The sequence below is a fragment of the Macaca nemestrina genome, chromosome 4 (genome assembly GCF_043159975.1).
Source record: "Macaca nemestrina isolate mMacNem1 chromosome 4, mMacNem.hap1, whole genome shotgun sequence".
Taxonomy (NCBI): Eukaryota; Metazoa; Chordata; class Mammalia; order Primates; family Cercopithecidae; genus Macaca; species Macaca nemestrina.
In genome coordinates, this window is record NC_092128.1 from 130,372,189 (window position 1) to 130,385,579 (window position 13,391).

The 13,391-nt window shown below is 41.4% G+C and overlaps 1 pseudogene; it reads left to right on the forward strand.

Moving 5' to 3' along the window:
* Positions 1–234: 234 nt before the first annotated feature.
* LOC139362908 (vomeronasal type-1 receptor 48-like) overlaps positions 235–13,391 on the forward strand; it is a 28,471-nt pseudogene continuing 15,314 nt past the window's right edge.

Sequence of the window (13,391 nt, forward strand, 5' to 3'; positions counted from 1 at the left end):
ACTGATGGTTTCAGACACTCAGGAGGGAGCAGCCCACACCGGATCGAAAGACGCCAGAGAACTGCCAGGCCCAAGGGCCTTAAGTCCCACCTATAGGGAAGAGCTGCACTGAGCATGTCCGAAGGGTCATGGAAAGGGATGGGCGAGAAGAAGGCGCAGGGCTGTGGGGGAGAGGCAGGAAGGGAAAGGAGGGGTGCGCCCAGTTCCGGGAGGACGAACGTTACTATGGCATCCCTGGCAACCCTACAGAGGAGACTAGGCGAGGCTGCAGACCTCTTGCTGGTCTTCGTGAAATCAAGCTTTCAAAACAAGTCCTGAAGCAGGAATGCTGGGGAACGAGATGTCACAATTACCAGGTGAGATCAGTGGCCCTGGTTAAGCTGTCTCCTAGCAGGCAGGAGAGGTTTGGAAACAGCCAAGCTCCCCTACCCACCGCCAAACTGCACGGGACGCCTGGAGGGAAGCGGAGGAGGAGGGACCTCTGCTCGATGTATCTGTATCTGGGAGCTGTAGTCTCTTATTCGCTCGCAGCCTGTTGCTCGTAGGACTGCGGGACTACAGGCCCAGGGTAAACCAGGATTGGAGGCGGTGCGTGTCCCAGGAGGGAGGGGCAGCGCGGTGCGCGCCTCGCCGGGCATGCTGGGAGAAGTAGTCTCCCAGTCACTTCCGGCCGTTGGTCACGGGGTTACCGGACTACAATTCCAGCATGCATTGGGATTGGGGTTTGGGAATGGAGCGGGTACGTTCAGGGAGTGGCAGTGCGGTGCGCTCCTCACCAGGCATATTGGGAGTAGTAGTGTTTTTGCTTTTTGTTTTTTTCTTTCTTTGTTTTTTGAGATGGAATTTTGCTCTTGTCGCCCAGGCTGGGGTGCAATGGCGCGATCTCGGCTCACTGCAACCTCTGTCACCCGGGTTCAAGCGATTCTCTCACCTCAGCCTCCCGAGTAGCTGGGATTACAGCCGCCTGCCACCACGCCCAGCTAAGTTTTGTATTTTTAGTAGAGACGGAATTTCACCATGTTGGCCAGGCTAGTCTCGAATTCCTGACCTAAGGACCTCCCAAAGTGGTAGGATTACAGGCGTGAGCCATCGCGCTCGGCGGGGTGTAGTAGTTTCTTAACCGCTTCTGGCCGTTGGTCTCGGGGCTACCGGACTAGAATCCTAGCATGTGTCAGATGGTGCGCAGCCCCGGAGGGAGGGGCAGGGCTGCGTGCACCGCTCCGCTTCCAAAGCCATGCTGGCCACTGATTCTGTGCCACCCCTGGCTGAGGGGAGCGAGTCCGCAGAGGGACTTGAGGGGCAGGTCTGGGCTGGGTAGTGAGAAGGGTGTGACGCTGCGAAGTGCACCTCGCCTTTGCCCAAATCGGGCAGGTCTCATCCTCACCCCACCTCCTGCTCCTCAGCTCGGTTTCCTCTCCCACCTGCACCCGGGGTCTTTCCAGAGCATCGTGCCTCCTTCAGCCCAGGGAGCCGCCTGCTTTCCTAAGCTGCTGTGGTAACTGGCCTGTGGTCCAGACGCTGTCCATTGTGCTGCTGCCCTCTCCAACCAGAGCGCAGTTCAGCTGCTCTTGGGAGAATCTGCTGCCTGTCCCGCCCGCGCACGACTTCGGAGCTTTGCAGGGGTGGGCATGGGCTGTGGCTTCCTGGAAAGGTCACCCTCACCGGCGCCTTTTCCGTGGATGTGAACGTTGAGGCATGAGTGGAGCGGCGGGAGTGGGCTGGGGATCACTATTGGTTTACCCAGGAGATGCAAGAGCAGAGGAGAAAACCCTAATTCCCAGGCATGTGTCCTGAGCCAGGGACAGACTGTCCAGACCCTGAGACCCTGGGCCACCAGAGAGCAGCCTACTGCCCGGGGTTCTGCCCTGGGTTCTGCCCGGGGTTCTGGGTGAGGGTGGGGGATGACCCACGGGCTGGTGGTCCTGGGAGGGCCAGCCCATCCCCCTTGGAGAGGGTCTTTGTGCTGATGGATGCCCGCAGAGTCCGGGGCACCAGGGACATTTGCTCCAGGCAAGGAACCTTCCTGGGGAACACCACAGATTTGGCTGAAAGGCAAGGAGACTTGGTCAGCTTTTCCATCCAGCCCATCTGGTTCTTGTAAAGCTGGGCCCCAGTGTGCGCACTACACTCAGGACAGTTGGGATCTGTCCTGCATGTTCCCCACAGCTCCCTCGGGCACGTGGGGACAAGGTTCTGTGCACCTTGAATACCATGTATGCCCTGGCTGTGAGCATATGCTCATCCTCCAGAAGGCAGACGTCCCAGAGCCGAAGGATGAGCCGGAAGGGAGTCTGTGGGGACAGCAGGCATGGGAGGACCTGGCCCTTCAAGGCTGGAAGCCAGTGTCCTACTGGGAGCTCAGTCTGTAGTGCCAGGGACCCCTCTGCATGGAATGAGACCCCCCCCCGCCCCACATGAAGCTTGATTAGACAACATCCTCCAGCTCCTCATGGGGTTGGACTCATCTCAGCAGATTGTGGCCCCTAGAAGAAGGGGTCCCCCAAGAATTTGGGGCTTTCCTGGGCTCTCGCAAGGTAAGTCCTGGCCCAATCTGCCCACAATCCTCGCCCTGAGCCTCAGCCATGGGACACCTCCTCTCAGGCCGGGCATGGGTTATGTGTTCTGCAGGGACCTGCCTGTGCCTCCTGCTGGAAGGAGCTGGGTTTTTCTGAGGGAGCCAGACCCGTGGGCCTGGGAAGCCAGGCAGTGTCAGGCAGCAGAATCCCTGGCCTGGGGTCTCCCTCTGCATCCTTTTCCCATCGATCAAGCATTGTGAGCACTGCTTTAAGGTAGAAATCTGGGTGCACAGTGTATTCTTGTCCTCATGGAAGGAGCAGGTGTTCAGAGCCCCCTGGGTTCTCCTGAAAAACTCCCTATTTCAGGCCTTACTGCAGACCCTTCCCAAAGCCAGAACTCCAGGAAATGTCGTGGGCTGTCACCCTCTTCTCTAAGACCCCTACCTCTGCCCTGATGTCTCCCCATTGCTCCTCAGATGCCTCCATCCCTCTGGATTCCCCACCTCCGCTAGGACCCTCCATTCCCCAAAGACCTTACTTGATGCTGTAGCACTCCCAGAATATGAAATGGCTTGTCAAAATGTGGCTCATGTCCAGGCCAATCTGGTTCATTTTCACTGAGGACATCTTCCCCTGTGAGATTTTCTTTTTCATTTTCTGTAGGGCAGAGCCAAGAGAAGGAACCAGCTTTGAAACAGACACAAGACTCAATGACACAAACAGCAACGTGTAACAGTCAGTGCTGGTGGAAATAAAGGAGACTTTTTCTCTGCAGAAATTTTTTTCTCTTGCTTGTATCTGAAACCAGGGAAGGTCACCAGAGTTCGGTTCACCTGTGGTAACCATGTTACTCTCTGTGCCCAGGATGTGCTACTGCCCCCCTAACCCTCAGCCTTCAGGTGCTGTCCTTGTGGTCAGTGGGCAGTGACCCCTGAGCCACTATTATGAATCATGGTGGTGGCTTTGGTAAAACCACTGCAGTGACAGGGTTTGGGGCAATTCAGCAGGGCCCACAGGTCACAGGCCACACACTCTGCATCACTGACCACCCATCAGGTCGCCCAGGGATGGACCAGCCTTCCATGCAGCAGGTCAGTGATGCAGAATGTGTGGCCTGTGGGCATGAATGGTGGTTAGTGGGGGGCAACATGCCCTCAATGAGAGCGGCCACAATTCCTGCTGAATCGCCCCAAACCCTCTCCCTGCAGTCGTTTTACCACAGCCACCACCAAGATTCATGATAGTGGCTCAGGGGTCACTGCCTACTGACCACAAGGACAGCACCTGAAGGCTGAGGGTTAGGGGGGCAGTAGCACATCCTGAGCACAGAGAGTAACATGGTTACCACAGGTGAACTGAACTCTGGTGACCTTCCCTGGTTTCAGATACAAGCAAGAGAAAACAAATTCTGCAGAGAAAATGCCTCCTTTCTTTCCACCAGTGCCGACTGTTACACGCTGCTGTTTGTTGCAGCGAGTCTTCTGTCTGTTCCAAAGCTGGTTCCTTCTCTTGGCCCTGCCCTACAGAAAATGAAAAAGAAAATCTTGCTGGGCTCCTTTAGCCCTCAGAGACCTGCTGGACAATTGACCACAGGCCATGCCAAGCACCCCCTCACCCTGTGGCCACACCCTGCAAATTTCCAGGGCCAGTTCCAAGGAACAGGGCTGGACCCCCAGGCTAGCCCCCTCCTCCTTTGTTGACTTAGAGACTGCACTGCTGAGAACCCAGGGCTTTGGTCCAGCCATATCTGTATTCCCACCGGTTCTCTGGGTTCCCACAATGGACCACTCAACCCTGGCCTAACACTGAGACCATGGGCTGGACCAGCAGGGCACCTGGGGTGGAGTTCTGATACTGGGAAAGGGGTGGGTCATAGCCATGGAGACATGGGCTTCCTCAGAGAGGACTTTCCAACAACAAAACCTATCCCTGAGATGAGATTGCTGGGTTGGGGGCATGGGAGACAGAAGACACACTGAAGAATTTGGAGCTAATTGATGACTTTCCAGATCAAAAATCTTCCTGCCCCATGTCCACTGGCATCCTGGCCTGGCCAACCTCCGCCTCCCAGGTTCAAGCAATTCTCCTGCCTCAGCCTCCCGAGTAGCTGGGATTACAGGTGCCTGCCACCATGCCCAGCTAATTTTTGTATTTTTAGTAGAGATGAGGTTTCACCAGGTTGGCCAGGCTGGTTTTGAACTCCTGACCTCAGATGATCCACCCTCCTTGGCCTCCCAAATCTAGTAAATGTGACATATTTATAAGGCAATATAAGAGAATATTTCTTATATTAACTGACTGTCAAAAGCAACTATGTAATACTGTTTGTAATTGTATCTTCATGGCTATCAGATATATAAATTTAATAAATTTAATGTATTTGCCAATAACAGCACAGAGGTCAGTGCAGGAAAAGTACCCCAGCACTCACACTGCCACACTGCTCATACTGTCCACAGGACCCTCTGCTTTATCGCAGAGGGAGGGCCAAACCAACCCAAGCCTAGTGGGCTGGACAGGGCACCATGAGTCCTCTTGGAAACCGAACATACCCCTGACACAACTCAGATGAAAGACAGGAGTGTGGCGAGCGCTTCCCTGCCTGGGCCTCCCCGATCTGTGGCCTCCTATGCAGAGCTGGACCCCAGGGGCATCCAGAAAGGACCCAGCACTGCCCAGCGCAAGGGGCCCAGGACAGAAACGGTGAAGGCACAGACCCCTCCAAGGAGACCCCTCCTGGTCTAATGCCCAGCCCCAAACCTAGACCCTCTCCTGGAGACATGAGAAGCATATTTATCAGAAACTGGAATAAAAACATACACTAAAAGCCCAGGAAGCTTTTGTGAGTTCCTAGCATCTCTACACACTGACTAGTGACAGTTTATTCCTGCAGTAAGGCTGTCTATAACGGTGAATAAAGTGCTTGGGGTTTTTTTTCCTGCAAATTCTTCACTCTCATAAAAAGATTATAAAGCATATAAAACAGGAAAATGTGGCTCAATAGAAATAAAATAAACCTTCAGAAAACAAGCCTAAAGACAGGTTTATGTCTTGCTTTATGAATAATTTAAAACAACTGTGTCGTCCCAGGTACTTGGAAGGCTGGGGTGGAAGGATCACTTGGGACCAAGAATTCAGTGCTGCAGCGACCTATGATCTTTCTGCGGCACTTTATCCGAGATGACAGAGACGTTCTGTCTCAAAAATAAAAATGAGAATACTGTGCCCACCAAAGCTAGCCTTCAAACACAAAAAATAAAGACTTTCCCAGGCAACTGAAAGCTGAGAGAATTTCTTGACACCAGATGAGTCTTACAGAAAATGCCAAGGACAATTTTTTAAAAGGAATGAACACTGACATGTAACAAAAAGAAACATCTAAAGTTATAAAACTCACGGGTAGAAGTATTAATAGGAATACAGAAAAACTCTGAATAATACTATAATTGTGGTAGGTAAACTGCTTATAAGTATGGACATAATACAAAAGTACCAGCCACAAGAATTATGACAATTGGTTAAGAGATAAGTAATATAAGATGTGATTTAAAATATCAAAAAGTAAGAGTGCTAGGGGAATGGTGATAAAGTGTAGAGTGTTTTTATATTACTTGTATTTGTAATTAAAGTTATTAGTTTAGAAAAACATGTTATAGCCATAGAAGTTTTTGTTAAGCATTGTGTTATCTACAAAACAAAAATCTGTAACAGATTCATTAAAAGACATAGCATAAAATCATAGCATGCACTAGAGAAAATCACTTAACCACAAAGGAAGACAGTAAGAGAGGAAGAAAGAGAAAAAGATTTACAAAAAAAAAACAGAAAAGAAGTAACAAAATGATAGTAGAAAACACTTATCTATAAATAATAACCTTGAATGTAAATGGATTATATTATTCAATTAAAAAAATGAAGCATGACTGAATGGATTAAAAAAAGACCAAATATACGCTGTCTACAAAAATGTCACTTAATCTGCAAAACACATAGACTTAAAGTGATGGAAAAAGGTATACTATGAAGTGAAAACCCAGAAAGAGCAAGAGTAGATATATTAGATAAAATTGACTTTAAATCAAGAATGGTAAAATGCCATTATAAAATAATGAGGTCAATACTACAAGAGTTTATAACAATTGTAAATAAATATGTACTAAACACTGAGGCATCAAAATATCTAAAGTAAATATTAATAGGCTTAGAGGGAGAAAGTAACTATAATACAATAATAGGAAATTTCAACACAAAAATAGAGTTAAACTGCACTGTATGCCAAATGTACCTAAGGGACATGGGATATTCTTTAGGATAGACCATATGTTAAGTCACAATAAAGGTCTTAATAAATTTATAAAGATTGAAATTATATTAACTATATTTTCTGACCAAAATGTAAGAAAACTAAAAATGATTAAAAGAAGGGGTGGGGAAATCTATACAAATTAATATAAATTAAATGACATGCTCTAGAACAATGAGTAGGTAAGTGAAAAAATTGAAAAGTAGTAAGTTTCCTGAGACAAATGAAAATGAAAATACCACATATCAAAAAAAATTGAGATACAGCAAAAGCAATTATAAGAGAAAAGCTTATAACAATAAACACCTACATGAAAAAGAAGAGATATTTCAAATAAATGACCTAATATTAGATCTCAAAGAATCAGCAAAACAAGAAGAAACAAATGTTGAAAAGTAGAAGGGAAGAAATAACAAAAATCAAAGTAAAAATAAATAATATAGAGAATTAAAAATAGAAAATATGAATGATGAAGTTGGTTTTTTGAAAAAATAAAATCAACACTTCCTAGTAGACTAAGAAAGTAACAGAGAAGTCTCAAGTAAATAAAAGTATAATTAAAAAGGCAGAAATCACAACTGCTACCACAGACATACAAAGGATCACAAGAGAGTATTAAGATCAACTGCATGTCAATAAAATGAAAAACTAGGAAAAAATAGATAAATCTGTGGAAACATACAAACTACCAAGATTAAATCATGAAAAAATAACAAATATAAAAAGACAAATAATTAGTAAAAAGGTCAAACTGGAAAAAAAGACTCCTCTCAAAGAAAAGCCCAGGGACTAATGGCTTTACTGTTACAGTCTGACAAACATTTAAAGAAGAATTAATACCAATACTTCTCAAATCTTTACCAAATATGAAAGAGGAGGAAATTACTCCAAACATTCTACAAGGCCAGTATTACCATGATACCAAAATCGCCACAAAAAGTAAAACTACGGACCAATATCTCTCATGAACACAGATGCAAAAATACTTGAAAAAACGTCAGGAATTTGAACTCAACGACACTTTAAAAAGATTATTTACCATGAACCAATGGAGTTTATCCCAAAGATGCAAAAATGGTTCAATATAGTCATATCAATAAACAAGATTCATCACAACATAAAGTCAAAAACTGTATAGTCATTTCAACATATACAAAAACGTGTATTCAGTAAAATTTAGCACCATTCATAAAGAGTTCGTAAATAAAAACTCTCTACAGTTTAGATATTGGAGGAACATACTTCCACAAAATAAAAAGCCACATATGAAAAACCAGTAACTAACATCATACTAAATGGGGGAAAATTAAAAGCCCTTCCCGAAGATATGTAACAAACCAAGTAAGCCTACTTCTACCATTTTTTTCCAATATAGTACTTGAAGTCCCAGCCAGAGCAACTATGCAAGAGAAAGAAAAAAAGGACATCTAAATTGGTAAAAAGAAAGTGAAGTTGTTTTTGTTCACTGATGACATGATTATGCATACAGAAAATCTTGATTCCATTAAGAAACTATTAGAACTAATACGTTAACTTAGTAAAGTGGCAGGATACAAAATCAACATACAAAATAAGTATCATTTCTATATGTCAATAACAAAGGATTTGAAAAAGAAATTAAGAAAGCAGTCTTAGGTATAATTGCTACAGAATAAAATACCTAGGAATAAATTTAACCAAGGAGGTGTAAGTTGTCTAGAATAATTATTAGGTTGGTGCAAAAGTAATAGCAATTTTTGCCATTAAAAGTAATGTAAACAGTAATATAAAACACTGATGAAAAAATTAAAGATACCAAAAAAGGATATTCTGCCTTCATATTTGAAGAATAATATAATTAATATGTTTGCACTTCCCAAAATGATCTATATATTAATGACAATTTTCATCAAAATGTCAATGAAATTCTTCACAGAGATAGAAAAAGATAATAAAATTCAAATGAAACAAAAAAAATACCAAAAATAGCCAAAGTAATCTTGAAAGAACACACACAAAGCTGGACACATTACATCACCTAACTTCAAGACATACTACAAATCTATGGTAGCAAAAATTACATGGTACTGGCAATAACAACAGACACTTAGACCAGTGGAAGATTAGAGAACCCAGAAATAAATCCACACTAAAAAGACAACTGAGTTTTTGATAAAGGTACAAGAACACACATTGGAGAAAAATAGTCTCTTTGATAAATGATGCTGAAAAAAACCTGTATATCTACATGCAGGCTAATAAAACCAGATCCTTATTTCTTACCATATTCAAAAATTCACTTAAATGCATTAAGAACTTAAGTATACAACCCAAAACTACGATACTACTTGAAGAAAACAAATGGGGAATTCTCTATGACACTGATCTTTAAATGGAGTTTTTGCATAGGACCTCAAGAGCATAGGCAACACAAGAAAATACAGGCAAATAGATTACATCAAACCAAAAAGGTGCAAAGCAAACAAAACAACATAGTGAAGAGACAAGGTACAGAATGGGAACAAACATTTGCAAATTATACAAATATCCTGAGTATATAAAGAATTCAAACAACTAACCAGCAAGCAAACAAACAATACAACAAAACAAATAATCCAATTTAAAAATGACAGAATACCTCAATAGACAGTTTTCAAAAAAAAGGTGTACAAATGATTGGCAGGTTTATAACAAAATGCTCAACATTACTAACTGTAAGGGAAATGAAAATTGAAGCTACAATGAGATACCATCCCACCCTAGTAACAATGGCTAGTATCAAGAAGACAAAATATAACAAATCCACGTGAGGATGTAGTGAGAGGAAAACTCTTTGACGCTGTTGGTGGGGATGTAGCTTAGTACAATCACTATAAAAGATAGTATGGTGAGTTCTCCAAAAGTTCAAAATAGAGCTAACATATGGTTATTGACTACTGGTATACAGTCAAAGTAATTAAAATCAGTATGTCAAAAAGATATTTGCACTATGATATTTATTCCAGCACTATTCACGGTAGCCAAGAGATGAAATCAAAACATGTCCATCAGTAAATAGACAAAGAAAATGTATATGTTATACACAATGGAATACTATTTGACTATGGAAAGGAACAAAATACTATCATTTGTGGCAATATGTGTGAACCTAGATAATATAATGTTCAATGAAATAAACCATAGACTGAAAGACAAATATTGCATGAGCTCACTAATAAGTGGAATATAGGAAAGCTGATCTTGCAGAAGTTAAGCATAGACTGGTGGTTATCAGAGTCTGGAGAAGGGTCTGGGAAGAAAAAGATGAAGGGAGGTCATTCATTGGGTGCAAAGTTACAGTTAGAAATAAGTTCTGGTGTTCCATTACACAATTGGGTGACTCTAACAACTATGTTATAATAACAACATATATTTTACAATAGCTAGAAAACAGTAACTTGAAAGTTATTACTATAAAGAAATGATAATGGCTTGAGATGATGAACACGCTAATTACCCTAATTTTATTATAACGCAACGTATATATGTTTTAAAAATTACACTATACCCTATAAATATTTGAAATCAGGGCCTGGCGTGGTGGCTCACTCCTGTAATCCCAGCACTTTGGGAGGCCGAGGCAGGCAGATCACGAGGTCAGGAGATCGAGACCATCCTGGCCAACATGGTGAAACCCTGTCTCTACTAAAAATACAAAAATTAGCTGGGTGTAGGTGCACGTGCCTGTAGTCCCAGCTACTCAAGAGGCTGAGGCAGGAAAATCGCTTGAACCCATGAGGCAGAGGTTGCAGTGAACCGAGATGGCACCACTGCACTCCAGCCTGGAGACAGGGCAAGACTCCACCTCACAAAAAAAAAAAAAAAAGAAAGAAATTATTTGTCAGTTATAGGATAACTCACTAACTTAAATAAGTTTACCAGTGCAAAAAATTCCAAGTTCTTAAAACTGTTCTGTGTGTCTCTTGTAGAATACCTTTTCCACTTTATGAGAATGTTTTCGACTTGGCCTTTCCCTGTATTTTCTGCTTGTTCAGAGATTGAAGATCAAATAGACATCAGAAATCAGGGTCTTTCTAGGTCTTTTCTGAGCCGGCACCTGGCCCTAATCCTGTACGTTGCCTGGTAGATTGTCTTAACTATGTGGACAATTCTCAAATATCTTATTCCCAAAGCACTGGCTCTCCATTCTTTCCTGTTAGGCATTTCAGTATGATGTACTTTTTGTCCCAAAGCAATTCCTTTGCCCAAGGTTATTGATTTGAAATCCTTTTTTTATGAAGAAATTGACTGTTATAAATTTGCTGTATCTTGCACACTTTGTTGTATTGAGTAAACATTTTTATTCATGTGAAATATTTTCCAATTCTTAAGTTTTTCTTTGACACATTGGCTATTTAGAATTTAATTGCTTAATTTTCACATAACTGTGACTTACCAAAATTTCCTGATGTCATTAATTTTTAATTTTATTCCGTTGCAGTCAGAGAAAATTCTTTGCATTTACACAATTCTTTTAATTTTCTTGTGTATTTAATCACCTAGAGTATAGTTTATTCCGAAGAACATTCCATGTGCACTAAAAATGCCTAGTCTATTCCTGTTAGGTGGATCCGACTACACATGCCTGCTAGATCTCAGTGGTTTTATTTTCTTCAAGTCTATATACTCTTTGACCTGTTGACTGTTTTTTAATTCATCATTGATAGTGAAGTATTTAAATCCTTAACTGTTATTTTTTGATTATCTCTTGCTTGCTTTATATTTATCAGTCTTTGCCTCACATATTTTCTTTGTCTTATTTGCATATTGGTTGATGGTTGTTACATCTTCCTAAAGAATTGACATTTTTGGTCAATATTGAATGTCTCATTTTATACCTAAGTGTGTGTTTTTCTTTTTATTTGTGTTAAATGCTTTTTTTTTTTTTTTTTGAGTTTCATTCTTGTTGCCCAGGTTGGAGTGCAATGGTGCAATCTCGGCTCACTGCAACCTTTGCCTCCCCGTTTCAAGCAGTTGTTCTGGCTCAGCTTCCCAAGTACCTGGGATTACAGATATGCACCACCACACCCAGCTAATTTTGTATTTTTAGTAGAGATGGCATTTCTCCATGTTAGTCAGGCTGGTCTCGAACTCCTGACCTCAGGTGATCTGCCCGCCTTGGCCTCCCAAAGTGCTGGGATTATAGGCGCAGTGAGCCACTGCGCCCGGCCTAAATTCTTTTTTAATTGTATAATTGCAACTACAACTTTATTATGGCTGCTCTTTGCAAGCTTTTATTCTTTCACGTCTACACAGTTTGTTTATTCAGATCCAAAGTGATTGTGCTGTAGACAGCATATATTTGTATCATATTTTTGTATTCTGTCTAACAATCTGTTTTTCTTACTTAATAATCTTATTATATTTTGTATTATTTATATAGTTGGATTTATTTTTTCTGTATTATTTTTGTTTTCTACATATCACATGTGTATTTTCTTTCTTTTTCTACTATTTTGCTTCTTTTGCATTAAGAAAGCATTTTTATGTAATATTGCAACTTTTAAAATAATTTTTAATATATATTTGGAGTTATCTCTTGTTCTTTTAGGGCTTCTGATATATATCTTCATTCATCAGAATCTGTTTTACATTTATAATAACTTAATACTGATGAGTTATACAAATGTTAGTTCTAATTTCTATTTCTGCTTCTTATTTTGTGACATAAATTTTACACTTATTATATCTATATATACTATAAACAATATTTTACACTTATTTTATATAATTTTATTTTAAAAAATAAGATGAGAAAAGAAAAAAGAGCAAAGATACAGCTACAAATCGATTGATGTTAACCTTTTTATTTCCCATTTCTGAATTTTCTTAGTTGTTCCAGAATATTCAGCTAATTTTTACTGCAAAACATATTATCACTCACCTGTTTTGTTCAGTTATTGGTGAGTATATTACAAGTGTTTGTAACTTGTCCAACAATATATTTTTATTTATATTATTATGCATTAATTTTTTAAAATAATATAAGAAATGGCCGGGCGCAGTGGTGCACGCCTGTAATCCCAGTACTTTGGGAGGTCGAGGCAGGGCAGATCACCTGAGGTCAGTAGTAGTAGTTCAAGACCAGCCTAACCAACATGGAGAAACCCCATCTTTACTAAAAAAAAATACAAAATTAGCTGGGCATGGTGACACATGCCTGTAATCCCAGCTACTCGGGAGGCTGAGGCAGGAGAATCACTTGAACCTGGGAGGCAGAGGTTGCGGTGAGCGGAGATCGTGCCATTACACTCCAGCCCAGGCAGTAAGAGTGAAATTCCATTTCAAAAAGAAAAAAAAAAAAAAACATAAAACATAACAATAAAAATAAGATGAGAAAAGAAAAAAGAGCAAAGATATAGCTACAAATCGTTTGATACCAACCTTTTTATTTCCCATTTCTGAATTTTCTCAGTTGTTCCAGAATATTCAGCTAATTTTTACTGCAAAACATGTTATCACTCACCTGTTTTGTTCCGTTATTGGTGAGTATATTACACATATTGTAATTGGTCCAACAATACATCTTTATTTATATTGTTATGCATTCATTT